Source organism: Schistocerca americana, chromosome X, assembly GCF_021461395.2.
Source record: "Schistocerca americana isolate TAMUIC-IGC-003095 chromosome X, iqSchAmer2.1, whole genome shotgun sequence".
In the NCBI taxonomy this organism is placed as follows: domain Eukaryota; kingdom Metazoa; phylum Arthropoda; class Insecta; order Orthoptera; family Acrididae; genus Schistocerca; species Schistocerca americana.
Window position 1 is genome coordinate 65,017,069 of NC_060130.1, and position 27,775 is coordinate 65,044,843.

Sequence of the window (27,775 nt, forward strand, 5' to 3'; positions counted from 1 at the left end):
CATTTGGCTACCTTAAGAGAGTCATAGTTACTCCTGTCAGTTGCTCCCCGTTAAACCACAGTCACATCTACGATTTTCCTCTGCCGCTTTCACCAGCCGCGATACGCCATTATTTGTTGAAATTATGACTTTCACAGTACTCCTGCTAGGGGTTCCTCCAGTTTACCAATGAATTTCGCCTGTTGACGAAGCATTTGGGTACCATAAGAGTGTCATAGTTACTCCTGTCAGTTGCTCCCCGTTAAACCACAGTCACATCTACGATTTTCCTCTGCCGCTTTCACCAGCCGCGATACGCCATTATTTGTTGAAATTATGACTTTCACAGTACTCCTGCTAGGGGTTCCTCCAGTTTACCAATGTATTTCGCCTGTTGACGAAGCATTTGGCTACCTTAAGAGAGTCATAGTTACTCCTGTCAGTTGCTCCCCGTTTTACCACAGTCACATTTTCAATCTTATTCTGGCCAGTTCACCTGATGCGATACGCTGTTATCAGTCAACCTAAAAAATATCACAGTACTCCTGCCGGAAGCTTCTCGAGTTTGCCGAAGTATTTCGCCTGTTGACGAAGCATTTGGATACCTTAAGAGAGTCATAGTTACTCCTTGCTGTTGCTCCCAATTTTACAACAGGCACATCTACAAGCTTACTCTGGCCAATTCTCCTGAAGCGATACGCTAATATCTGTAGACATAAAGACTTTCACAGTACTCCTGCTGGGAGCTTCTCTACTTTGCCGATGTATTTCGCCTATTGACGAGGCATTTGGCTACCTTAAGAGAGTCATAGTTACTCCTGTCAGTTGCTCCCCGTTAAACCACAGTCACATCTACGATTTTCCTCTGCCGCTTTCACCAGACGCGATACGCCATTATTTGTCGAAATTATGACTTTCACAGTACTCCTGCTAGGGGTTCCTCCAGTTTACCAAAGTATTTCGCCTGTTGACGAACCATTTGGCTACCTTAAGAGAGTCATAGTTACTCCTGTCAGTTGCTCCCCGTTTTACCACAGTCACATTTTCAATCTTATTCTGGCCAGTTCACCTGAAGCGATACGCCATTAACGGTCAACCTAAAGAATTTCACAGTACTCTTGCCGGGAGCTCTCGAGTTTGCCGATGTATTTCGCCTGTTGACGAGGCATTTGGTTACCTTAAGAGAGTCATAGTTACCCCTTGCTGTTGCTCCCCATTTTACAACAGGCACATCTACAAGCTTACTCTGGCCAATTCTCCTGAAGCGATACGCTAATATCTATTGACATAAAGGCTTTCACAGTACTCCTGCCGGGAGCTTTTCGACTTTGCCGATGTATTTCGCCTATTGACGAGGCGTTTGGCTACCTTAAGAGAGTCATAGTTACTCCTGCCAGTGTCTCTCCGTTAAACCACAGTCACATCTACCATTTTCCTCTGCCCCTTTCACCAGACGCGATACGCCATTATTTGTCGACATCATGACTTTCAAAGTACTCCTGCTAGGGGCTCCTCCAGTCTACCAATGTATTTCGCCTGTTGACGAGGCATTTGGCTACCTTAAGAGAGTCATACTTACTCCTGTCAGTTGCTCCCCGTTTTACCACAGTCACATTTTCAATCTTATTCTGGCCAGTTCACCTGAAGCGATACGCCATTATCGGTCAACCTAAAGAATTTCACACTACTCTTGCCGGGAGCTCTCGAGTTTGCCGATGTATTTCGCCTGTTGACGAGGCATTTGGTTACCTTAAGAGAGTCATAGTTACCCCTTGCTGTTGCTCCCCATTTTACAACAGGCACATCTACAAGCTTACTCTGGCCAATTCTCCTGAAGCGATACGCTAATATCTATTGACATAAAGACTTTCACAGTACTCCTGCCGGGAGCTTTTCGACTTTGCCGATGTATTTCGCCTATTGACGAGGCGTTTGGCTACCTTAAGAGAGTCATAGTTACTCCTACCAGTGTCTCTCCGTTAAACCACAGTCACATCTACCATTTTCCTCTGCCCCTTTCACCAGACGCGATACGCCATTATTTGTCGACATCATGACTTTCAAAGTACTCCTGCTAGGGGCTCCTCCAGTCTACCAATGTATTTCGCCTGTTGACGAGGCATTTGGCTACCTTAAGAGAGTCATACTTACTCCTGTCAGTTGCTCCCCGTTTTACCACAGTCACATTTTCAATCTTATTCTGGCCAGTTCACCCGAAGCGATACGCCACTTGACGAGGCATTTGGCTACCTTAAGAGAGTCATAGTTAGGTTAGGTTAGTGTTGTTTAACGTCCCGTCGACAACGAAGTCATTAGAGACGGAGCGCAAGCTCGGGTTAGGGAAGGATAGGGAAGGAAATCGGCCGTGCCCTTTCAAAGGAACCATCCCGGCATTTGCCTGAAACGATTTAGGGAAATCACGGAAAACCTAAATCATGATGGCTGTAGACGGGATTGAACCGTCGTCCTCCCGAATGCGAGTCCAGTGTGCTAACCACTGCGCCACCTCGCTCGGTAGAGTCATAGTTACTCCTGTCAGTTGCTCCCCATTAAACCACAGTCACATCTACGATTTTCCTCTGCCGCTTTCACCAGCCGCGATACGCCTTTATTTGTTGAAATTATGACTTTCACAGTACTCCTGCTAGGGGTTCCTCCAGTTTACCAATGTATTTCGCCTGTTGACGAAGCATTTGGCTACCTTAAGAGAGTCATAGTTACTCCTGTCAGTTGCTCCCCGTTAAACCACAGTCACATCTACGATTTTCCTCTGCCGCTTTCACCAGCCGCGATACGCCATTATTTGTTGAAATTATGACTTTCACAGTACTCCTGCTAGGGGTTCCTCCAGTTTACCAATGTATTTCGCCTGTTGACGAAGCATTTGGCTACCTTAAGAGAGTCATAGTTACTCCTGTCAGTTGCTCCCCGTTTTACCACAGTCACATTTTCAATCTTATTCTGGCCAGTTCACCTGATGCGATACGCCGTTATCAGCCAACCTAAAAAATATCACAGTACTCCTGCCGGAAGCTTCTCGAGTTTGCCGAAGTATTTCGCCTGTTGACGAAGCATATGGATACCTTAAGAGAGTCATAGTTACTCCTTGCTGTTGCTCCCCATTTTACAACAGGCACATCTACAAGCTTACTCTGGCCAATTCTCCTGAAGCGATACGCTAATATCTGTAGACATAAAGACTTTCACAGTACTCCTGCTGGGAGCTTCTCAACTTTGCCGATGTATTTCGCCTATTGACGAGGCGTTTGGCTACCTTAAGAGAGTCATAGTTACTCCTGCCAGTGTCTCTCCGTTAAACCACAGTCACATCTACCATTTTCCTCTGCCCCTTTCACCAGACGCGATACGCCATTATTTGTGGACATCATGACTTTCAAAGTACTCCTGCTAGGGGCTCCTCCAGTTTACCAATGTATTTCGCCTGTTGACGAGGCATTTGGCTACCTTAAGAGAGTCATACTTACTCCTGTCAGTTGCTCCCCGTTTTACCACAGTCACATTTTCAATCTTATTCTGGCCAGTTCAGCTGATGCGATACGCCGTTATCAGTCAACCTAAAAAATATCACAGTACTCTTGCCGGAAGCTTCTCGAGTTTGCCGAAGTATTTCGCCTGTTGACGAAGCATTTGGATACCTTAAGAGAGTCATAGTTACTCCTTGCTGTTGCTCCCCATTTTACAACAGGCACATCTACAAGCTTACTCTGGCCAAATCTCCTGAAGCGATACGCTAATATCTGTTGACATAAAGACTTTCACAGTACTCCTGCTGGGAGCTTCTCAACTTTGCCGATGTATTTCGCCTATTGACGAGGCATTTGGCTATCTTAAGAGAGTCATAGTTACTCCTGTCAGTTGCTCCCCGTTAAACCACAGTCACATCTACGATTTTCCTCTGCCGCTTTCACCAGACGCGATACGCCATTATTTGTCGAAATTATGACTTTCACAGTACTCCTGCTAGGGGTTCCTCCAGTTTACCAATGTATTTCGCCTGTTGACGAACCATTTGGCTACCTTAAGAGAGTCATAGTTACTCCTGTCAGTTGCTCCCCGTTTTACCACAGTCACATTTTCAATCTTATTCTGGCCAGTTCACCTGAAGTGATACGCCATTATCGGTCAACCTAAAGAATTTCACAGTACTCTTGCCGGGAGCTCTCGAGTTTGCCGATGTATTTCGCCTGTTGACGAGGCATATGGTTACCTTAAGAGAGTCATAGTTACCCCTTGCTGTTGCTCCCCATTTTACAACAGGCACATCTACAAGCTTACTCTGGCCAATTCTCCTGAAGCGATACGCTAATATCTATTGACATAAAGACTTTCACAGTACTCCTGCCGGGAGCTTTTCGACTTTGCCGATGTATTTCGCCTATTGACGAGGCGTTTGGCTACCTTAAGAGAGTCATAGTTACTCCTGTCAGTTGCTCCCCGTTAAACCACAGTCACATCTACGATTTTCCTCTGCCGCTTTCACCACCCGCGATACGCCATTATTTGTTGAAATTATGACTTTCACAGTACTACTTCTAGGGGTTCCTCCAGTTTACCAATGTATTTCGCCTGTTGACGAAGCATTTGGCTACCTTAAGAGAGTCATAGTTACTCCTGTCAGTTGCTCCCCGTTTTACCACAGTCACATTTTCAATCTTATTCTGGCCAGTTCACCTGATGCGATACGCCGTTATCAGTCAACCTAAAAAATATCACAGTACTCCTGCCGGAAGCTTCTCGAGTTCGCCGAAGTATTTCGCCAGTTGACGAAGCATTTGGATACCTTAAGAGAGTCATAGTTACTCCTTGCTGTTGCTTCCCATTTTACAACAGGCACATCTACAAGCTTACTCTGGCCAATTCTCCTGAAGCGATACGCTAATATCTGTTGACATAAAGTCTTTCACAGTACTCCTGCTGGGAGCTTCTCAACTTTGCCGATGTATTTCGCCTATTGACGAGGCATTTGGCTACCTTAAGAGAGTCATAGTGACTCCTGTCAGTTGCTCCCCGTTAAACCACAGTCACATCTACGATTTTCCTCTGCCGCTTTCACCAGCCGCGATACGCCATTATTTGTTGAAATTATGACTTTCACAGTACTCCTGCTATGGGTTCCTCCAGTTTACCAATGTATTTCGCCTGTTGACGAAGCATTTGGCTACCTTAAGAGAGTCATAGTTACTCCTGTCAGTTGCTCCCCGTTTTACCACAGTCACATTTTCAATCTTATTCTGGCCAGTTCACCTGATGCGATACGCCGTTATCAGTCAACCTAAGAAATATCACAGTACTCCTGCCGGAAGCTTCTCGAGTTTGCCGAAGTATTTCGCCTGTTGACGAAGCATTTGGATACCTTAAGAGAGTCATAGTTACTCCTTGCTGTTGCTCCCCATTTTACAACAGGCACATCTACAAGCTTACTCTGGCCAATTCTCCTGAAGCGATACGCTAATATCTGTTGACATAAAGACTTTCACAGTACTCCTGCTGGGAGCTTCTCAACTTTGCCGATGTATTTCGCCTATTGACGAGGCATTTGGCTACCTTAAGAGAGTCATAGTTACTCCTGTCAGTTGCTCCCCGTTAAACCACAGTCACATCTACGATTTTCCTCTGCCGCTTTCACCAGACGCGATACGCCATTATTTGTCGAAATTATGACTTTCACAGTACTCCTGCTAGGGTTCCTCCAGTTTACCAATGTATTTCGCCTGTTGACGAACCATTTGGCTACCTTAAGAGAGTCATAGTTACTCCTGTCATTTGCTCCCCGTTTTACCACAGTCACATTTTCAATCTTATTCTGGCCAGTTCACCTGTAGTGATATGCCATTATCGGTCAAAATAAAGTATTTCACAGTACTCTTGCCGGGAGCTCTCGAGTTTGCCGAAGTATTTCGCCTGTTGACGAGGCATTTGGTTACCTTAAGAGAGTCATAGTTACCCCTTTCTATTGCTCCCCATTTTACAACAGGCACATCTACAAGCTTACTCTGGCCAATTCTCCTGAAGCGATACGCTAATATCTATTGACATAAAGACTTTCACAGTGCTCCTGCCGGGAGCTTTTCGACTTTGCCGATGTATTTCGCCTATTGACGAGGCATTTGGCTACCTTAAGAGAGTCATAGTTACTCCTGTCAGTTGCTCCCCGTTAAACCACAGTCACATCTACGATTTTCCTCTGCCGCTTTCACCAGACGCGATACGCCATTATTTGTCGAAATTATGACTTTCACAGTACTCCTGCTAGGGGTTCCTCCAGTTTACCAATGTATTTCGCCTGTTGACGAACCATTTGGCTACCTTAAGAGAGTCATAGTACTCCTGTCAGTTGCTCCCCGTTTTACCACAGTCACATTTTCAATCTTATTCTGGCCAGTTCACCTGAAGTGATACGCCATTATCGGTCAACCTAAAGAATTTCACAGTACTCTTGCCGGGAGCTCTCGAGTTTGCCGATGTATTTCGCCTGTTGACGAGGCATATGGTTACCTTAAGAGAGTCATAGTTACCCCTTGCTGTTGCTCCCCATTTTACAACAGGCACATCTACAAGCTTACTCTGGCCAATTCTCCTGAAGCGATACGCTAATATCTATTGACATAAAGACTTTCACAGTACTCCTGCCGGGAGCTTTTCGACTTTGCCGATGTATTTCGCCTATTGACGAGGCGTTTGGCTACCTTAAGAGAGTCATAGTTACTCCTGTCAGTTGCTCCCCGTTAAACCACAGTCACATCTACGATTTTCCTCTGCCCCTTTCACCAGACGCGATACGCCATTATTTGTCGACATCATGACTTTCAAAGTACTCCTGCTAGGGGCTCCTCCAGTCTACCAATGTATTTCGCCTGTTGACGAGGCATTTGGCTACCTTAAGAGAGTCATACTTACTCCTGTCAGTTGCTCCCCGTTTTACCACAGTCACATTTTCAATCTTATTCTGGCCAGTTCACCCGAAGCGATACGCCACTTGACGAGGCATTTGGCTACCTTAAGAGAGTCATAGTTAGGTTAGGTTAGTGTTGTTTAACGTCCCGTCGACAACGAGGTCATTAGAGACGGAGCGCAAGCTCGGGTTAGGGAAGGATAGGGAAGGAAATCGGCCGTGCCCTTTCAAAGGAACCATCCCGGCATTTGCCTGAAACGATTTAGGGAAATCACGGAAAACCTAAATCATGATGGCTGTAGACGGGATTGAACCGTCGTCCTCCCGAATGCGAGTCCAGTGTGCTAACCACTGCGCCACCTCGCTCGGTAGTGTCATAGTTACTCCTGTCAGTTGCTCCCCATTAAACCACAGTCACATCTACGATTTTCCTCTGCCGCTTTCACCAGCCGCGATACGCCTTTATTTGTTGAAATTATGACTTTCACAGTACTCCTGCTAGGGGTTCCTCCAGTTTACCAATGTATTTCGCCTGTTGACGAAGCATTTGGCTACCTTAAGAGAGTCATAGTTACTCCTGTCTGTTGCTCCCCGTTAAACCACAGTCACATCTACGATTTTCCTCTGCCGCTTTCACCAGCCGCGATACGCCATTATTTGTTGAAATTATGACTTTCACAGTACTCCTGCTAGGGGTTCCTCCAGTTTACCAATGTATTTCGCCTGTTGACGAAGCATTTGGCTACCTTAAGAGAGTCATAGTTACTCCTGTCAGTTGCTCCCCGTTTTACCACAGTCACATTTTCAATCTTATTCTGGCCAGTTCACCTGATGCGATACGCCGTTATCAGCCAACCTAAAAAATATCACAGTACTCCTGCCGGAAGCTTCTCGAGTTTGCCGAAGTATTTCGCCTGTTGACGAAGCATTTGGATACCTTAAGAGAGTCATAGTTACTCCTTGCTGTTGCTCCCCATTTTACAACAGGCACATCTACAAGCTTACTCTGGCCAATTCTCCTGAAGCGATACGCTAATATCTGTAGACATAAAGACTTTCACAGTACTCCTGCTGGGAACTTCTCAACTTTGCCGATGTATTTCGCCTATTGACGAGGCGTTTGGCTACCTTAAGAGAGTCATAGTTACTCCTGCCAGTGTCTCTCCGTTAAACCACAGTCACATCTACCATTTTCCTCTGCCCCTTTCACCAGACGCGATACGCCATTATTTGTGGACATCATGACTTTCAAAGTACTCCTGCTAGGGGCTCCTCCAGTTTACCAATGTATTTCGCCTGTTGACGAGGCATTTGGCTACCTTAAGAGAGTCATACTTACTCCTGTCAGTTGCTCCCCGTTTTACCACAGTCACATTTTCAATCTTATTCTGGCCAGTTCAGCTGATGCGATACGCCGTTATCAGTCAACCTAAAAAATATCACAGTACTCTTGCCGGAAGCTTCTCGAGTTTGCCGAAGTATTTCGCCTGTTGACGAAGCATTTGGATACCTTAAGAGAGTCATAGTTACTCCTTGCTGTTGCTCCCCATTTTACAACAGGCACATCTACAAGCTTACTCTGGCCAAATCTCCTGAAGCGATACGCTAATATCTGTTGACATAAAGACTTTCACAGTACTCCTGCTGGGAGCTTCTCAACTTTGCCGATGTATTTCGCCTATTGACGAGGCATTTGGCTATCTTAAGAGAGTCATAGTTACTCCTGTCAGTTGCTCCCCGTTAAACCACAGTCACATCTACGATTTTCCTCTGCCGCTTTCACCAGACGCGATACGCCATTATTTGTCGAAATTATGACTTTCACAGTACTCCTGCTAGGGGTTCCTCCAGTTTACCAATGTATTTCGCCTGTTGACGAACCATTTGGCTACCTTAAGAGAGTCATAGTTACTCCTGTCAGTTGCTCCCCGTTTTACCACAGTCACATTTTCAATCTTATTCTGGCCAGTTCACCTGAAGTGATACGCCATTATCGGTCAACCTAAAGAATTTCACAGTACTCTTGCCGGGAGCTCTCGAGTTTGCCGATGTATTTCGCCTGTTGACGAGGCATATGGTTACCTTAAGAGAGTCATAGTTACCCCTTGCTGTTGCTCCCCATTTTACAACAGGCACATCTACAAGCTTACTCTGGCCAATTCTCCTGAAGCGATACGCTAATATCTATTGACATAAAGACTTTCACAGTACTCCTGCCGGGAGCTTTTCGACTTTGCCGATGTATTTCGCCTATTGACGAGGCGTTTGGCTACTTCAAGAGAGTCATAGTTACTCCTGTCAGTTGCTCCCCGTTAAACCACAGTCACATCTACGATTTTCCTCTGCCGCTTTCACCAGCCGCGATACGCCATTATTTGTTGAAATTATGACTTTCACAGTACTACTTCTAGGGGTTCCTCCAGTTTACCAATGTATTTCGCCTGTTGACGAAGCATTTGGCTACCTTAAGAGAGTCATAGTTACTCCTGTCAGTTGCTCCCCGTTTTACCACAGTCACATTTTCAATCTTATTCTGGCCAGTTCACCTGATGCGATACGCCGTTATCAGTCAACCTAAAAAATATCACAGTACTCCTGCCGGAAGCTTCTCGAGTTCGCCGAAGTATTTCGCCAGTTGACGAAGCATTTGGATACCTTAAGAGAGTCATAGTTACTCCTTGCTGTTGCTTCCCATTTTACAACAGGCACATCTACAAGCTTACTCTGGCCAATTCTCCTGAAGCGATACGCTAATATCTGTTGACATAAAGTCTTTCACAGTACTCCTGCTGGGAGCTTCTCAACTTTGCCGATGTATTTCGCCTATTGACGAGGCATTTGGCTACCTTAAGAGAGTCATAGTTACTCCTGTCAGTTGCTCCCCGTTAAACCACAGTCACATCTACGATTTTCCTCTGCCGCTTTCACCAGCCGCGATACGCCATTATTTGTTGAAATTATGACTTTCACAGTACTCCTGCTATGGGTTCCTCCAGTTTACCAATGTATTTCGCCTGTTGACGAAGCATTTGGCTACCTTAAGAGAGTCATAGTTACTCCTGTCAGTTGCTCCCCGTTTTACCACAGTCACATTTTCAATCTTATTCTGGCCAGTTCACCTGATGCGATACGCCGTTATCAGCCAACCTAAAAAATATCACAGTACTCCTGCCGGAAGCTTCTCGAGTTTGCCGAAGTATTTCGCCTGTTGACGAAGCATTTGGATACCTTAAGAGAGTCATAGTTACTCCTTGCTGTTGCTCCCCATTTTACAACAGGCACATCTACAAGCTTACTCTGGCCAATTCTCCTGAAGCGATACGCTAATATCTGTTGACATAAAGACTTTCACAGTACTCCTGCTGGGAGCTTCTCAACTTTGCCGATGTATTTCGCCTATTGACGAGGCATTTGGCTACCTTAAGAGAGTCATAGTTACTCCTGTCAGTTGCTCCCCGTTAAACCACAGTCACATCTACGATTTTCCTCTGCCGCTTTCACCAGACGCGATACGCCATTATTTGTCGAAATTATGACTTTCACAGTACTCCTGCTAGGGTTCCTCCAGTTTACCAATGTATTTCGCCTGTTGACGAACCATTTGGCTACCTTAAGAGAGTCATAGTTACTCCTGTCATTTGCTCCCCGTTTTACCACAGTCACATTTTCAATCTTATTCTGGCCAGTTCACCTGTAGTGATATGCCATTATCGGTCAAAATAAAGTATTTCACAGTACTCTTGCCGGGAGCTCTCGAGTTTGCCGAAGTATTTCGCCTGTTGACGAGGCATTTGGTTACCTTAAGAGAGTCATAGTTACCCCTTTCTGTTGCTCCCCATTTTACAACAGGCACATCTACAAGCTTACTCTGGCCAATTCTCCTGAAGCGATACGCTAATATCTATTGACATAAAGACTTTCACAGTGCTCCTGCCGGGAGCTTTTCGACTTTGCCGATGTATTTCGCCTATTGACGAGGCATTTGGCTACCTTAAGAGAGTCATAGTTACTCCTGTCAGTTGCTCCCCGTTAAACCACAGTCACATCTACGATTTTCCTCTGCCGCTTTCACCAGACGCGATACGCCATTATTTGTCGAAATTATGACTTTCACAGTACTCCTGCTAGGGGTTCCTCCAGTTTACCAATGTATTTCGCCTGTTGACGAACCATTTGGCTACCTTAAGAGAGTCATAGTACTCCTGTCAGTTGCTCCCCGTTTTACCACAGTCACATTTTCAATCTTATTCTGGCCAGTTCACCTGAAGTGATACGCCATTATCGGTCAACCTAAAGAATTTCACAGTACTCTTGCCGGGAGCTCTCGAGTTTGCCGATGTATTTCGCCTGTTGACGAGGCATATGGTTACCTTAAGAGAGTCATAGTTACCCCTTGCTGTTGCTCCCCATTTTACAACAGGCACATCTACAAGCTTACTCTGGCCAATTCTCCTGAAGCGATACGCTAATATCTATTGACATAAAGACTTTCACAGTACTCCTGCCGGGAGCTTTTCGACTTTGCCGATGTATTTCGCCTATTGACGAGGCGTTTGGCTACCCTAAGAGAGTCATAGTTACTCCTGTCAGTTGCTCCCCGTTAAACCACAGTCACATCTACGATTTTCCTCTGCCGCTTTCACCAGCCGCGATACGCCATTATTTGTTGAAATTATGACTTTCACAGTACTCCTTCTAGGGGTTCCTCCAGTTTACCAATGTATTTCGCCTGTTGACGAAGCATTTGGCTACCTTAAGAGAGTCATAGTTACTCCTGTCAGTTGCTCCCCGTTTTACCACAGTCACATTTTCAATCTTATTCTGGCCAGTTCACCTGAAGCGATACGCCATTATCGGTCAACCTAAAGAATTTCACAGTACTCTTGCCGGGAGCTCTCGAGTTTGCCGATGTATTTCGCCTGTTGACGAGGCATTTGGTTACCTTAAGAGAGTCATAGTTACCCCTTGCTGTTGCTCCCCATTTTACAACAGGCACATCTACAAGCTTACTCTGGCCAATTCTCCTGAAGCGATACGCTAATATCTATTGACATAAAGACTTTCACAGTACTCCTGCCGGGAGCTTTTCGACTTTGCCGATGTATTTCGCCTATTGACGAGGCGTTTGGCTACCTTAAGAGAGTCATAGTTACTCCTACCAGTGTCTCTCCGTTAAACCACAGTCACATCTACCATTTTCCTCTGCCCCTTTCACCAGACGCGATACGCCATTATTTGTCGACATCTTGACTTTCAAAGTACTCCTGCTAGGGGCTCCTCCAGTCTACCAATGTATTTCGCCTGTTGACGAGGCATTTGGCTACCTTAAGAGAGTCATACTTACTCCTGTCAGTTGCTCCCCGTTTTACCACAGTCACATTTTCAATCTTATTCTGGCCAGTTCACCCGAAGCGATACGCCACTTGACGAGGCATTTGGCTACCTTAAGAGAGTCATAGTTAGGTTAGGTTAGTGTTGTTTAACGTCCCGTCGACAACGAGGTCATTAGAGACGGAGCGCAAGCTCGGGTTAGGGAAGGATAGGGAAGGAAATCGGCCGTGCCCTTTCAAAGGAACCATCCCGGCATTTGCCTGAAACGATTTAGGGAAATCACGGAAAACCTAAATCATGATGGCTGGAGACGGGATTGAACCGTCGTCCTCCCGAATGCGAGTCCAGTGTGCTAACCACTGCGCCACCTCGCTCGGTAGAGTCATAGTTACTCCTGTCAGTTGCTCCCCATTAAACCACAGTCACATCTACGATTTTCCTCTGCCGCTTTCACCAGCCGCGATACGCCTTTATTTGTTGAAATTATGACTTTCACAGTACTCCTGCTAGGGGTTCCTCCAGTTTACCAATGTATTTCGCCTGTTGACGAAGCATTTGGCTACCTTAAGAGAGTCATAGTTACTCCTGTCAGTTGCTCCCCGTTAAACCACAGTCACATCTACGATTTTCCTCTGCCGCTTTCACCAGCCGCGATACGCCATTATTTGTTGAAATTATGACTTTCACAGTACTCCTGCTAGGGGTTCCTCCAGTTTACCAATGTATTTCGCCTGTTGACGAAGCATTTGGCTACCTTAAGAGAGTCATAGTTACTCCTGTCAGTTGCTCCCCGTTTTACCACAGTCACATTTTCAATCTTATTCTGGCCAGTTCACCTGATGCGATACGCCGTTATCAGCCAACCTAAAAAATATCACAGTACTCCTGCCGGAAGCTTCTCGAGTTTGCCGAAGTATTTCGCCTGTTGACGAAGCATTTGGATACCTTAAGAGAGTCATAGTTACTCCTTGCTGTTGCTCCCCATTTTACAACAGGCACATCTACAAGCTTACTCTGGCCAATTCTCCTGAAGCGATACGCTAATATCTGTAGACATAAAGACTTTCACAGTACTCCTGCTGGGAGCTTCTCAACTTTGCCGATGTATTTCGCCTATTGACGAGGCGTTTGGCTACCTTAAGAGAGTCATAGTTACTCCTGCCAGTGTCTCTCCGTTAAACCACAGTCACATCTACCATTTTCCTCTGCCCCTTTCACCAGACGCGATACGCCATTATTTGTGGACATCATGACTTTCAAAGTACTCCTGCTAGGGGCTCCTCCAGTTTACCAATGTATTTCGCCTGTTGACGAGGCATTTGGCTACCTTAAGAGAGTCATACTTACTCCTGTCAGTTGCTCCCCGTTTTACCACAGTCACATTTTCAATCTTATTCTGGCCAGTTCAGCTGATGCGATACGCCGTTATCAGTCAACCTAAAAAATATCACAGTACTCTTGCCGGAAGCTTCTCGAGTTTGCCGAAGTATTTCGCCTGTTGACGAAGCATTTGGATACCTTAAGAGAGTCATAGTTACTCCTTGCTGTTGCTCCCCATTTTACAACAGGCACATCTACAAGCTTACTCTGGCCAAATCTCCTGAAGCGATACGCTAATATCTGTTGACATAAAGACTTTCACAGTACTCCTGCTGGGAGCTTCTCAACTTTGCCGATGTATTTCGCCTATTGACGAGGCATTTGGCTATCTTAAGAGAGTCATAGTTACTCCTGTCAGTGGCTCCCCGTTAAACCACAGTCACATCTACGATTTTCCTCTGCCGCTTTCACCAGACGCGATACGCCATTATTTGTCGAAATTATGACTTTCACAGTACTCCTGCTAGGGGTTCCTCCAGTTTACCAATGTATTTCGCCTGTTGACGAACCATTTGGCTACCTTAAGAGAGTCATAGTTACTCCTGTCAGTTGCTCCCCGTTTTACCACAGTCACATTTTCAATCTTATTCTGGCCAGTTCACCTGAAGTGATACGCCATTATCGGTCAACCTAAAGAATTTCACAGTACTCTTGCCGGGAGCTCTCGAGTTTGCCGATGTATTTCGCCTGTTGACGAGGCATATGGTTACCTTAAGAGAGTCATAGTTACCCCTTGCTGTTGCTCCCCATTTTACAACAGGCACATCTACAAGCTTACTCTGGCCAATTCTCCTGAAGCGATACGCTAATATCTATTGACATAAAGACTTTCACAGTACTCCTGCCGGGAGCTTTTCGACTTTGCCGATGTATTTCGCCTATTGACGAGGCGTTTGGCTACCTTAAGAGAGTCATAGTTACTCCTACCAGTGTCTCTCCGTTAAACCACAGTCACATCTACCATTTTCCTCTGCCCCTTTCACCAGACGCGATACGCCATTATTTGTCGACATCTTGACTTTCAAAGTACTCCTGCTAGGGGCTCCTCCAGTCTACCAATGTATTTCGCCTGTTGACGAGGCATTTGGCTACCTTAAGAGAGTCATACTTACTCCTGTCAGTTGCTCCCCGTTTTACCACAGTCACATTTTCAATCTTATTCTGGCCAGTTCACCCGAAGCGATACGCCACTTGACGAGGCATTTGGCTACCTTAAGAGAGTCATAGTTAGGTTAGGTTAGTGTTGTTTAACGTCCCGTCGACAACGAGGTCATTAGAGACGGAGCGCAAGCTCGGGTTAGGGAAGGATAGGGAAGGAAATCGGCCGTGCCCTTTCAAAGGAACCATCCCGGCATTTGCCTGAAACGATTTAGGGAAATCACGGAAAACCTAAATCATGATGGCTGGAGACGGGATTGAACCGTCGTCCTCCCGAATGCGAGTCCAGTGTGCTAACCACTGCGCCACCTCGCTCGGTAGAGTCATAGTTACTCCTGTCAGTTGCTCCCCATTAAACCACAGTCACATCTACGATTTTCCTCTGCCGCTTTCACCAGCCGCGATACGCCTTTATTTGTTGAAATTATGACTTTCACAGTACTCCTGCTAGGGGTTCCTCCAGTTTACCAATGTATTTCGCCTGTTGACGAAGCATTTGGCTACCTTAAGAGAGTCATAGTTACTCCTGTCAGTTGCTCCCCGTTAAACCACAGTCACATCTACGATTTTCCTCTGCCGCTTTCACCAGCCGCGATACGCCATTATTTGTTGAAATTATGACTTTCACAGTACTCCTGCTAGGGGTTCCTCCAGTTTACCAATGTATTTCGCCTGTTGACGAAGCATTTGGCTACCTTAAGAGAGTCATAGTTACTCCTGTCAGTTGCTCCCCGTTTTACCACAGTCACATTTTCAATCTTATTCTGGCCAGTTCACCTGATGCGATACGCCGTTATCAGCCAACCTAAAAAATATCACAGTACTCCTGCCGGAAGCTTCTCGAGTTTGCCGAAGTATTTCGCCTGTTGACGAAGCATTTGGATACCTTAAGAGAGTCATAGTTACTCCTTGCTGTTGCTCCCCATTTTACAACAGGCACATCTACAAGCTTACTCTGGCCAATTCTCCTGAGGCGATACGCTAATATCTGTAAACATAAAGACTTTCACAGTACTCCTGCTGGGAGCTTCTCAACTTTGCCGATGTATTTCGCCTATTGACGAGGCGTTTGGCTACCTTAAGAGAGTCATAGTTACTCCTGCCAGTGTCTCTCCGTTAAACCACAGTCACATCTACCATTTTCCTCTGCCCCTTTCACCAGACGCGATACGCCATTATTTGTGGACATCATGACTTTCAAAGTACTCCTGCTAGGGGCTCCTCCAGTTTACCAATGTATTTCGCCTGTTGACGAGGCATTTGGCTACCTTAAGAGAGTCATACTTACTCCTGTCAGTTGCTCCCCGTTTTACCACAGTCACATTTTCAATCTTATTCTGGCCAGTTCAGCTGATGCGATACGCCGTTATCAGTCAACCTAAAAAATATCACAGTACTCTTGCCGGAAGCTTCTCGAGTTTGCCGAAGTATTTCGCCTGTTGACGAAGCATTTGGATACCTTAAGAGAGTCATAGTTACTCCTTGCTGTTGCTCCCCATTTTACAACAGGCACATCTACAAGCTTACTCTGGCCAAATCTCCTGAAGCGATACGCTAATATCTGTTGACATAAAGACTTTCACAGTACTCCTGCTGGGAGCTTCTCAACTTTGCCGATGTATTTCGCCTATTGACGAGGCATTTGGCTATCTTAAGAGAGTCATAGTTACTCCTGTCAGTTGCTCCCCGTTAAACCACAGTCACATCTACGATTTTCCTCTGCCGCTTTCACCAGACGCGATACGCCATTATTTGTCGAAATTATGACTTTCACAGTACTCCTGCTAGGGGTTCCTCCAGTTTACCAATGTATTTCGCCTGTTGACGAACCATTTGGCTACCTTAAGAGAGTCATAGTTACTCCTGTCAGTTGCTCCCCGTTTTACCACAGTCACATTTTCAATCTTATTCTGGCCAGTTCACCTGAAGTGATACGCCATTATCGGTCAACCTAAAGAATTTCACAGTACTCTTGCCGGGAGCTCTCGAGTTTGCCGATGTATTTCGCCTGTTGACGAGGCATATGGTTACCTTAAGAGAGTCATAGTTACCCCTTGCTGTTGCTCCCCATTTTACAACAGGCACATCTACAAGCTTACTCTGGCCAATTCTCCTGAAGCGATACGCTAATATCTATTGACATAAAGACTTTCACAGTACTCCTGCCGGGAGCTTTTCGACTTTGCCGATGTATTTCGCCTATTGACGAGGCGTTTGGCTACCTTAAGAGAGTCATAGTTACTCCTGTCAGTTGCTCCCCGTTAAACCACAGTCACATCTACGATTTTCCTCTGCCGCTTTCACCAGCCGCGATACGCCATTATTTGTTGAAATTATGACTTTCACAGTACTACTTCTAGGGGTTCCTCCAGTTTACCAATGTATTTCGCCTGTTGACGAAGCATTTGGCTACCTTCAGAGAGTCATAGTTACTCCTGTCAGTTGCTCCCCGTTTTACCACAGTCACATTTTCAATCTTATTCTGGCCAGTTCACCTGATGCGATACGCCGTTATCAGTCAACCTAAAAAATATCACAGTACTCCTGCCGGAAGCTTCTCGAGTTCGCCGAAGTATTTCGCCAGTTGACGAAGCATTTGGATACCTTAAGAGAGTCATAGTTACTCCTTGCTGTTGCTTCCCATTTTACAACAGGCACATCTACAAGCTTACTCTGGCCAATTCTCCTGAAGCGATACGCTAATATCTGTTGACATAAAGTCTTTCACAGTACTCCTGCTGGGAGCTTCTCAACTTTGCCGATGTATTTCGCCTATTGACGAGGCATTTGGCTACCTTAAGAGAGTCATAGTTACTCCTGTCAGTTGCTCCCCGTTAAACCACAGTCACATCTACGATTTTCCTCTGCCGCTTTCACCAGCCGCGATACGCCATTATTTGTTGAAATTATGACTTTCACAGTACTCCTGCTATGGGTTCCTCCAGTTTACCAATGTATTTCGCCTGTTGACGAAGCATTTGGCTACCTTAAGAGAGTCATAGTTACTCCTGTCAGTTGCTCCCCGTTTTACCACAGTCACATTTTCAATCTTATTCTGGCCAGTTCACCTGATGCGATACGCCGTTATCAGTCAACCTAAGAAATATCACAGTACTCCTGCCGGAAGCTTCTCGAGTTTGCCGAAGTATTTCGCCTGTTGACGAAGCATTTGGATACCTTAAGAGAGTCATAGTTACTCCTTGCTGTTGCTCCCCATTTTACAACAGGCACATCTACAAGCTTACTCTGGCCAATTCTCCTGAAGCGATACGCTAATATCTGTTGACATAAAGACTTTCACAGTACTCCTGCTGGGAGCTTCTCAACTTTGCCGATGTATTTCGCCTATTGACGAGGCATTTGGCTACCTTAAGAGAGTCATAGTTACTCCTGTCAGTTGCTCCCCGTTAAACCACAGTCACATCTACGATTTTCCTCTGCCGCTTTCACCAGACGCGATACGCCATTATTTGTCGAAATTATGACTTTCACAGTACTCCTGCTAGGGGTTCCTCCAGTTTACCAATGTATTTCGCCTGTTGACGAACCATTTGGCTACCTTAAGAGAGTCATAGTTACTCCTGTCATTTGCTCCCCGTTTTACCACAGTCACATTTTCAATCTTATTCTGGCCAGTTCACCTGAAGTGATACGCCATTATCGGTCAAAATAAAGTATTTCACAGTACTCTTGCCGGGAGCTCTCGAGTTTGCCGAAGTATTTCGCCTGTTGACGAGGCATTTGGTTACCTTAAGAGAGTCATAGTTACCCCTTTCTGTTGCTCCCCATTTTACAACAGGCACATCTACAAGCTTACTCTGGCCAATTCTCCTGAAGCGATACGCTAATATCTATTGACATAAAGACTTTCACAGTGCTCCTGCCGGGAGCTTTTCGACTTTGCCGATGTATTTCGCCTATTGACGAGGCATTTGGCTACCTTAAGAGAGTCATAGTTACTCCTGTCAGTTGCTCCCCGTTAAACCACAGTCACATCTACGATTTTCCTCTGCCGCTTTCACCAGACGCGATACGCCATTATTTGTCGAAATTATGACTTTCACAGTACTCCTGCTAGGGGTTCCTCCAGTTTACCAATGTATTTCGCCTGTTGACGAACCATTTGGCTACCTTAAGAGAGTCATAGTACTCCTGTCAGTTGCTCCCCGTTTTACCACAGTCACATTTTCAATCTTATTCTGGCCAGTTCACCTGAAGTGATACGCCATTATCGGTCAACCTAAAGAATTTCACAGTACTCTTGCCGGGAGCTCTCGAGTTTGCCGATGTATTTCGCCTGTTGACGAGGCATATGGTTACCTTAAGAGAGTCATAGTTACCCCTTGCTGTTGCTCCCCATTTTACAACAGGCACATCTACAAGCTTACTCTGGCCAATTCTCCTGAAGCGATACGCTAATATCTATTGACATAAAGACTTTCACAGTACTCCTGCCGGGAGCTTTTCGACTTTGCCGATGTATTTCGCCTATTGACGAGGCGTTTGGCTACCTTAAGAGAGTCATAGTTACTCCTGTCAGTTGCTCCCCGTTAAACCACAGTCACATCTACGATTTTCCTCTGCCGCTTTCACCAGCCGCGATACGCCATTATTTGTTGAAATTATGACTTTCACAGTACTCCTTCTAGGGGTTCCTCCAGTTTACCAATGTATTTCGCCTGTTGACGAAGCATTTGGCTACCTTAAGAGAGTCATAGTTACTCCTGTCAGTTGCTCCCCGTTTTACCACAGTCACATTTTCAATCTTATTCTGGCCAGTTCACCTGATGCGATACGCCGTTATCAGTCAACCTAAAAAATATCACAGTACTCCTGCCGGAAGCTTCTCGAGTTCGCCGAAGTATTTCGCCAGTTGACGAAGCATTTGGATACCTTAAGAGAGTCATAGTTACTCCTTGCTGTTGCTTCCCATTTTACAACAGGCACATCTACAAGCTTACTCTGGCCAATTCTCCTGAAGCGATACCCTAATATCTGTTGACATAAAGTCTTTCACAGTACTCCTGCTGGGAGCTTCTCAACTTTGCCGATGTATTTCGCCTATTGACGAGGCATTTGGCTACCTTAAGAGAGTCATAGTTACTCCTGTCAGTCGCTCCCCGTTAAACCACAGTCACATCTACGATTTTCCTCTGCCGCTTTCACCAGCCGCGATACGCCATTATTTGTTGAAATTATGACTTTCACAGTACTCCTGCTATGGGTTCCTCCAGTTTACCAATGTATTTCGCCTGTTGACGAAGCATTTGGCTACCTTAAGAGAGTCATAGTTACTCCTGTCAGTTGCTCCACGTTTTACCACAGTCACATTTTCAATCTTATTCTGGCCAGTTCACCTGATGCGATACGCCGTTATCAGTCAACCTAAGAAATATCACAGTACTCCTGCCGGAAGCTTCTCGAGTTTGCCGAAGTATTTCGCCTGTTGACGAAGCATTTGGATACCTTAAGAGAGTCATAGTTACTCCTTGCTGTTGCTCCCCATTTTACAGCAGGCACATCTACAAGCTTACTCTGGCCAATTCTCCTGAAGCGATACGCTAATATCTGTAGACATAAAGACTTTCACAGTACTCCTGCTGGGAGCTTCTCAACTTTGCCGATGTATTTCGCCTATTGACGAGGCGTTTGGCTACCTTAAGAGAGTCATAGTTACTCCTGCCAGTGTCTCTCCGTTAAACCACAGTCACATCTACCATTTTCCTCTGCCCCTTTCACCAGACGCGATAGGCCATTATTTGTCGACATCATGACTTTCAAAGTACTCCTGCTAGGGGCTCCTCCAGTTTACCAATGTATTTCGCCTGTTGACGAGGCATTTGGCTACCTTAAGAGAGTCATACTTACTCCTGTCAGTTGCTCCCCGTTTTACCACAGTCACATTTTCAATCTTATTCTGGCCAGTTCACCTGATGCGATACGCCGTTATCAGTCAACCTAAAAAATATCACAGTACTCCTGCCGGAAGCTTCTCGAGTTTGCCGAAGTATTTCGCCTGTTGACGAAGCATTTGGATACCTTAAGAGAGTCATAGTTACTCCTTGCTGTTGCTCCCCATTTTACAACAGGCACATCTACAAGCTTACTCTGGCCAATTCTCCTGAAGCGATACGCTAATATCTGTTGACATAAAGACTTTCACAGTACTCCTGCTGGGAGCTTCTCAACTTTGCCGATGTATTTCGCCTATTGACGAGGCATTTGGCTACCTTAAGAGAGTCATAGTTACTCCTGTCAGTTGCTCCCCGTTAAACCACAGTCACATCTACGATTTTCCTCTGCCGCTTTCACCAGACGCGATACGCCATTATTTGTCGAAATTATGACTTTCACAGTACTCCTGCTAGGGGTTCCTCCAGTTTACCAATGTATTTCGCCTGTTGACGAACCATTTGGCTACCTTAAGAGAGTCATAGTTACTCCTGTCAGTTGCTCCCCGTTTTACCACAGTCACATTTTCAATCTTATTCTGGCCAGTTCACCTGAAGTGATACGCCATTATCGGTCAACCTAAAGAATTTCACAGTACTCTTGCCGGGAGCTCTCGAGTTTGCCGATGTATTTCGCCTGTTGACGAGGCATATGGTTACCTTAAGAGAGTCATAGTTACCCCTTGCTGTTGCTCCCCATTTTACAACAGGCACATCTACAAGCTTACTCTGGCCAATTCTCCTGAAGCGATACGCTAATATCTAGTGACATAAAGACTTTCACAGTACTCCTGCCGGGAGCTTTTCGACTTTGCCGATGTATTTCGCCTATTGACGAGGCGTTTGGCTACCTTAAGAGAGTCATAGTTACTCCTGTCAGTTGCTCCCCGTTAAACCACAGTCACATCTACGATTTACCTCTGCCGCTTTCACCAGCCGCGATACGCCATTATTTGTTGAAATTATGACTTTCACAGTACTCCTTCTAGGGGTTCCTCCAGTTTACCAATGTATTTCGCCTGTTGACGAAGCATTTGGCTACCTTAAGAGAGTCATAGTTACTCCTGTCAGTTGCTCCCCGTTAAACCACAGTCGCATCTACGATTTTCCTCTGCCGCTTTCACCAGCCGCGATACGCCATTATTTGTTGAAATTATGACTTTCACAGTACTCCTGCTAGGGGTTCCTCCAGTTTACCAATGTATTTCGCCTGTTGACGAAGCATTTGGCTACCTTAAGAGAGTCATAGTTACTCCTGTCAGTTGCTCCCCGTTTTACCACAGTCACATTTTCAATCTTATTCTGGCCAGTTCACCTGATGCGATACGCCGTTATCAGTCAACCTAAAAAATATCACAGTACTCCTGCCGGAAGCTTCTCGAGTTTGCCGAAGTATTTCGCCTGTTGACGAAGCATTTGGATACCTTAAGAGAGTCATAGTTACTCCTTGCTGTTGCTCCCCATTTTACAACAGGCACATCTACAAGCTTACTCTGGCCAATTCTCCTGAAGCGATACGCTAATATCTGTAGACATAAAGACTTTCACAGTACTCCTGCTGGGAGCTTCTCAACTTTGCCGATGTATTTCGCCTATTGACGAGGCGTTTGGCTACCTTAAGAGAGTCATAGTTACTCCTGCCAGTGTCTCTCCGTTAAACCACAGTCACATCTACCATTTTCCTCTGCCCCTTTCTCCAGACGCGATACGCCATTATTTGTCGACATCATGACTTCCAAAGTACTCCTGCTAGGGGCTCCTCCAGTTTACCAATGTATTTCGCCTGTTGACGAGGCATTTGGCTACCTTAAGAGAGTCATACTTACTCCTGTCAGTTGCTCCCCGTTTTACCACAGTCACATTTTCAATCTTATTCTGGCCAGTTCACCTGATGCGATACGCCGTTATCAGTCAACCTAAAAAATATCACAGTACTCCTGCCGGAAGCTTCTCGAGTTTGCCGAAGTATTTCGCCTGTTGACGAAGCATTTGGATACCTTAAGAGAGTCATAGTTACTCCTTGCTGTTGCTCCCCATTTTACAACAGGCACATCTACAAGCTTACTCTGGCCAATTCTCCTGAAGCGATACGCTAATATCTGTTGACATAAAGACTTTCACAGTACTCCTGCTGGGAGCTTCTCAACTTTGCCGATGTATTTCGCCTATTGACGAGGCATTTGGCTACCTTAAGAGAGTCTTAGTTACTCCTGTCAGTTGCTCCCCGTTAAACCACAGTCACATCTACGATTTTCCTCTGCCGCTTTCACCAGACGCGATACGCCATTATTTGTCGAAATTATGACTTTCACAGTACTCCTGCTAGGGGTTCCTCCAGTTTACCAATGTATTTCGCCTGTTGACGAACCATTTGGCTACCTTAAGAGAGTCATAGTTACTCCTGTCAGTTGCTCCCCGTTTTACCACAGTCACATTTTCAATCTTATTCTGGCCAGTTCACCTGAAGTGATACGCCATTATCGGTCAACCTAAAGAATTTCACAGTACTCTTGCCGGGAGCTCTCGAGTTTGCCGATGTATTTCGCCTGTTGACGAGGCATATGGTTACCTTAAGAGAGTCATAGTTACCCCTTGCTGTTGCTCCCCATTTTACAACAGGCACATCTACAAGCTTACTCTGGCCAATTCTCCTGAAGCGATACGCTAATATCTATTGACATATAGACTTTCACAGTACTCCTGCTGGGAGCTTTTCGACTTTGCCGATGTATTTCGCCTATTGACGAGGCGTTTGGCTACCTTAAGAGAGTCATAGTTACTCCTGTCAGTTGCTCCCCGTTAAACCACAGTCACATCTACGATTTTCCTCTGCCGCTTTCACCAGCCGCGATACGCCATTATTTGTTGAAATTATGACTTTCACAGTACTCCTTCTAGGGGTTCCTCCAGTTTACCAATGTATTTCGCCTGTTGACGAAGCATTTGGCTACCTTAAGAGAGTCATAGTTACTCCTTGTCAGTTGCTCCCCGTTTTACCACAGTCACATTTTCAATCTTATTCTGGCCAGTTCACCTGATGCGATACGCCGTTATCAGTCAACCTAAAAAATATCACAGTACTCCTGCCGGAAGCTTCTCGAGTTTGCCGAAGTATTTCGCCTGTTGACGAAGCATTTGGATACCTTAAGAGAGTCATAGTTACTCCTTGCTGTTGCTCCCCATTTTACAACAGGCACATCTACAAGCTTACTCTGGCCAATTCTCCTGAAGCGATACGCTAATATCTGTTGACATAAAGACTTTCACAGTACTCCTGCTGGGAGCTTTTCGACTTTGCCGATGTATTTCGCCTATTGACGAGGCGTTTGGCTACCTTAAGAGAGTCATAGTTACTCCTGTCAGTTGCTCCCCGTTAAACCACAGTCACATCTACGATTTTCCTCTGCCGCTTTCACCAGCCGCGATACGCCATTATTTGTTGAAATTATGACTTTCACAGTACTCCTTCTAGGGGTTCCTCCAGTTTACCAATGTATTTCGCCTGTTGACGAAGCATTTGGCTACCTTAAGAGAGTCATAGTTACTCCTGTCAGTTGCTCCCCGTTAAACCACAGTCACATCTACGATTTTCCTCTGCCGCTTTCACCAGCCGCGATACGCCATTATTTGTTGAAATTATGACTTTCACAGTACTCCTGCTAGGGGTTCCTCCAGTTTACCAATGTATTTCGCCTGTTGACGAAGCATTTGGCTACCTTAAGAGAGTCATACTTACTCCTGTCAGTTGCTCCCCGTTTTACCACAGTCACATTTTCAATCTTATTCTGGCCAGTTCACCTGATGCGATACGCCGTTATCAGTCAACCTAAAAAATATCACAGTACTCCTGCCGGAAGCTTCTCGAGTTTGCCGAAGTATTTCGCCTGTTGACGAAGCATTTGGATACCTTAAGAGAGTCATAGTTACTCCTTGCTGTTGCTCCCCATTTTACAACAGGCACATCTACAAGCTTACTCTGGCCAATTCGCCTGAAGCGATACGCTAATATCTGTAGACATAAAGACTTTCACAGTACTCCTGCTGGGAGCTTCTCAACTTTGCCGATGTATTTCGCCTATTGACGAGGCGTTTGGCTACCTTAAGAGAGTCATAGTTACTCCTGCCAGTGTCTCTCCGTTAAACCACAGTCACATCTACCGTTTTCCTCTGCCCCTTTCACCAGACGCGATACGCCATTATTTGTCGACATCATGACTTTCAAAGTACTCCTGCTAGGGGCTCCTCCAGTCTACCAATGTATTTCGCCTGTTGACGAGGCATTTGGCTACCTTAAGAGAGTCATACTTACACCTGTCAGTTGCTCCCTGTTTTACCACAGTCACATTTTCAATCTTATTCTGGCCAGTTCAGCCGAAGCGATACGCCACTTGACGAGGCATTTGGCTACCTTAAGAGAGTCATAGTTACTCCTGTCAGTTGCTCCCCGTTAAACCACAGTCACATCTACGATTTTCCCCTGCCGCTTTCACCAGCCGCGATACGCCATTATTTGTTGAAATTATGACTTTCACAGTACTCCTGCTAGGGGTTCCTCCAGTTTACCAATGTATTTCGCCTGTTGACGAAGCATTTGGCTACCTTAAGAGAGTCATAGTTACTCCTGTCAGTTGCTCCCCGTTTTACCACAGTCACATTTTCAATCTTATTCTGGCCAGTTCACCTGATGCGATACGCCGTTATCAGTCAACCTAAAAAATATCACAGTACTCCTGCCGGAAGCTTCCCGAGTTTGCCGTAGTATTACGCCTGTTGACGAAGCATTTGGATACCTTAAGAGAGTCATAGTTACTCCTTGCTGTTGCTCCCCATTTTACAACAGGCACATCTACAAGCTTACTCTGGCCAATTCTCCTGAAGCGATACGCTAATATCTGTTGACATAAAGAGTTTCACAGTACTCCTGCTGGGAGCTTCTCTACGTTGCCGATGTATTTCGCCTATTGACGAGGCATTTGGCTACCTTAAGAGAGTCATAGTTACTCCTGTCAGTTGCTCCCCGTTAAACCACAGTCACATCTACGATTTTCCTCTGCCGCTTTCACCAGACGCGATACGCCATTATTTGTCGAAATTATGACTTTCACAGTACTCCTGTTAGGGGTTCCTCCAGTTTACCAAAGTATTTCGCCTGTTGACGAACCATTTGGCTACCTTAAGGGAGTCATAGTTACTCCTGTCAGTTGCTCCCCGTTTTACCACAGTCACATTTTCAATCTTATTCTGGCCAGTTCACCTGAAGCGATACGCCATTATCGGTCAACCTAAAGAATTTCACAGTACTCTTGCCGGGAGCTCTCGAGTTTGCCGATGTATTTCGCCTGTTGACGAGGCATTTGGTTACCTTAAGAGAGTCATAGTTACCCCTTGCTGTTGCCCCCCATTTTACAACAGGCACATCTACAAGCTTACTCTGGCCAATTCTCCTGAAGCGATACGCTGATATCTATTGACATAAAGACTTTCACAGTACTCCTGCCGGGAGCTTTTCGACTTTGCCGATGTATTTCGCCTATTGACGAGGCGTTTGGCTACCTTAAGAGAGTCATAGTTACTCCTGCCAGTGTCTCTCCGTTAAACCACAGTCACATCTACCATTTTCCTCTGCCCCTTTCACCAGACGCGATACGCCATTATTTGTCGACATCATGACTTTCAAAGTACTCCTGCTAGGGGCTGCTCCAGTCTACCAATGTATTTCGCCTGTTGACGAGGCATTTGGCTACCTTAAGAGAGTCATAGTTACTCCTGTCAGTTGCTCCCCGTTTTACCACAGTCACATTTTCAATCTTATTCTGGCCAGTTCACCTGAAGTGATACGCCATTATCGGTCAACCTAAAGAATTTCACAGTACTCTTGCCGGGAGCTCTCGAGTTTGCCGATGTATTTCGCCTGTTGACGAGGCATTTGGCTACCTTAAGAGAGTCATACTTCCTCCTGTCAGTTGCTCCCCGTTTTACCACAGTCACATTTTCAATCTTATTCTGGCCAGTTCACCTGATGCGATACGCTGTTATCAGTCAACCTAAAAAATATCACAGTACTCCTGCCGGAAGCTTCTCGAGTTTGCCGAAGTAATTCGCCTGTTGACGAAGCATTTGGATACCTTAAGAGAGTCATAGTTACTCCTGTCAGTTGCTCCCCGTTTTACCACAGTCACATTTTCAATCTTATTCTGGCCAGTTCACCTGAAGCGATACGCCATTATCGGTCAACCTAAAGAATTTCACAGTACTCTTGCCGGGAGCTCTCGAGTTTGCCGATGTATTTCGCCTGTTGACGAGGCATTTGGTTACCTTAAGAGAGTCATAGTTACCCCTTGCTGTTGCCCCCCATTTTACAACAGGCACATCTACAAGCTTACTCTGGCCAATTCTCCTGAAGCGATACGCTAATATCTATTGACATAAAGACTTTCACAGTACTCCTGCCGGGAGCTTTTCGACTTTGCCGATGTATTTCGCCTATTGACGAGGCGTTTGGCTACCTTAAGAGAGTCATAGTTACTCCTGCCAGTGTCTCTCCGTTAAACCACAGTCACATCTACCATTTTCCTCTGCCCCTTTCACCAGACGCGATACGCCATTATTTGTCGACATCATGACTTTCAAAGTACTCCTGCTAGGGGCTGCTCCAGTCTACCAATGTATTTCGCCTGTTGACGAGGCATTTGGCTACCTTAAGAGAGTCATACTTACTCCTGTCAGTTGCTCCCCGTTTTACCACAGTCACATTTTCAATCTTATTCTGGCCAGTTCAACTGATGCGATACGCCGTTATCAGTCAACCTAAAAAATATCACAGTACTCCTGCCGGAAGCTTCTCGAGTTTGCCGAAGTATTTCGCCTGTTGACGAAGCATTTGGATAACTTAAGAGAGTCATAGTTACTCCTTGCTGTTGCTTCCCATTTTACAACAGGCACATCTACAAGCTTACTCTGGCCAATTCCCCTGAAGCGATACGCTAATATCTGTTGACATAAAGACTTTCACAGTACTCCTGCTGGGAGCTTCTCAACTTTGCCGATGTATTTCGCCTATTGA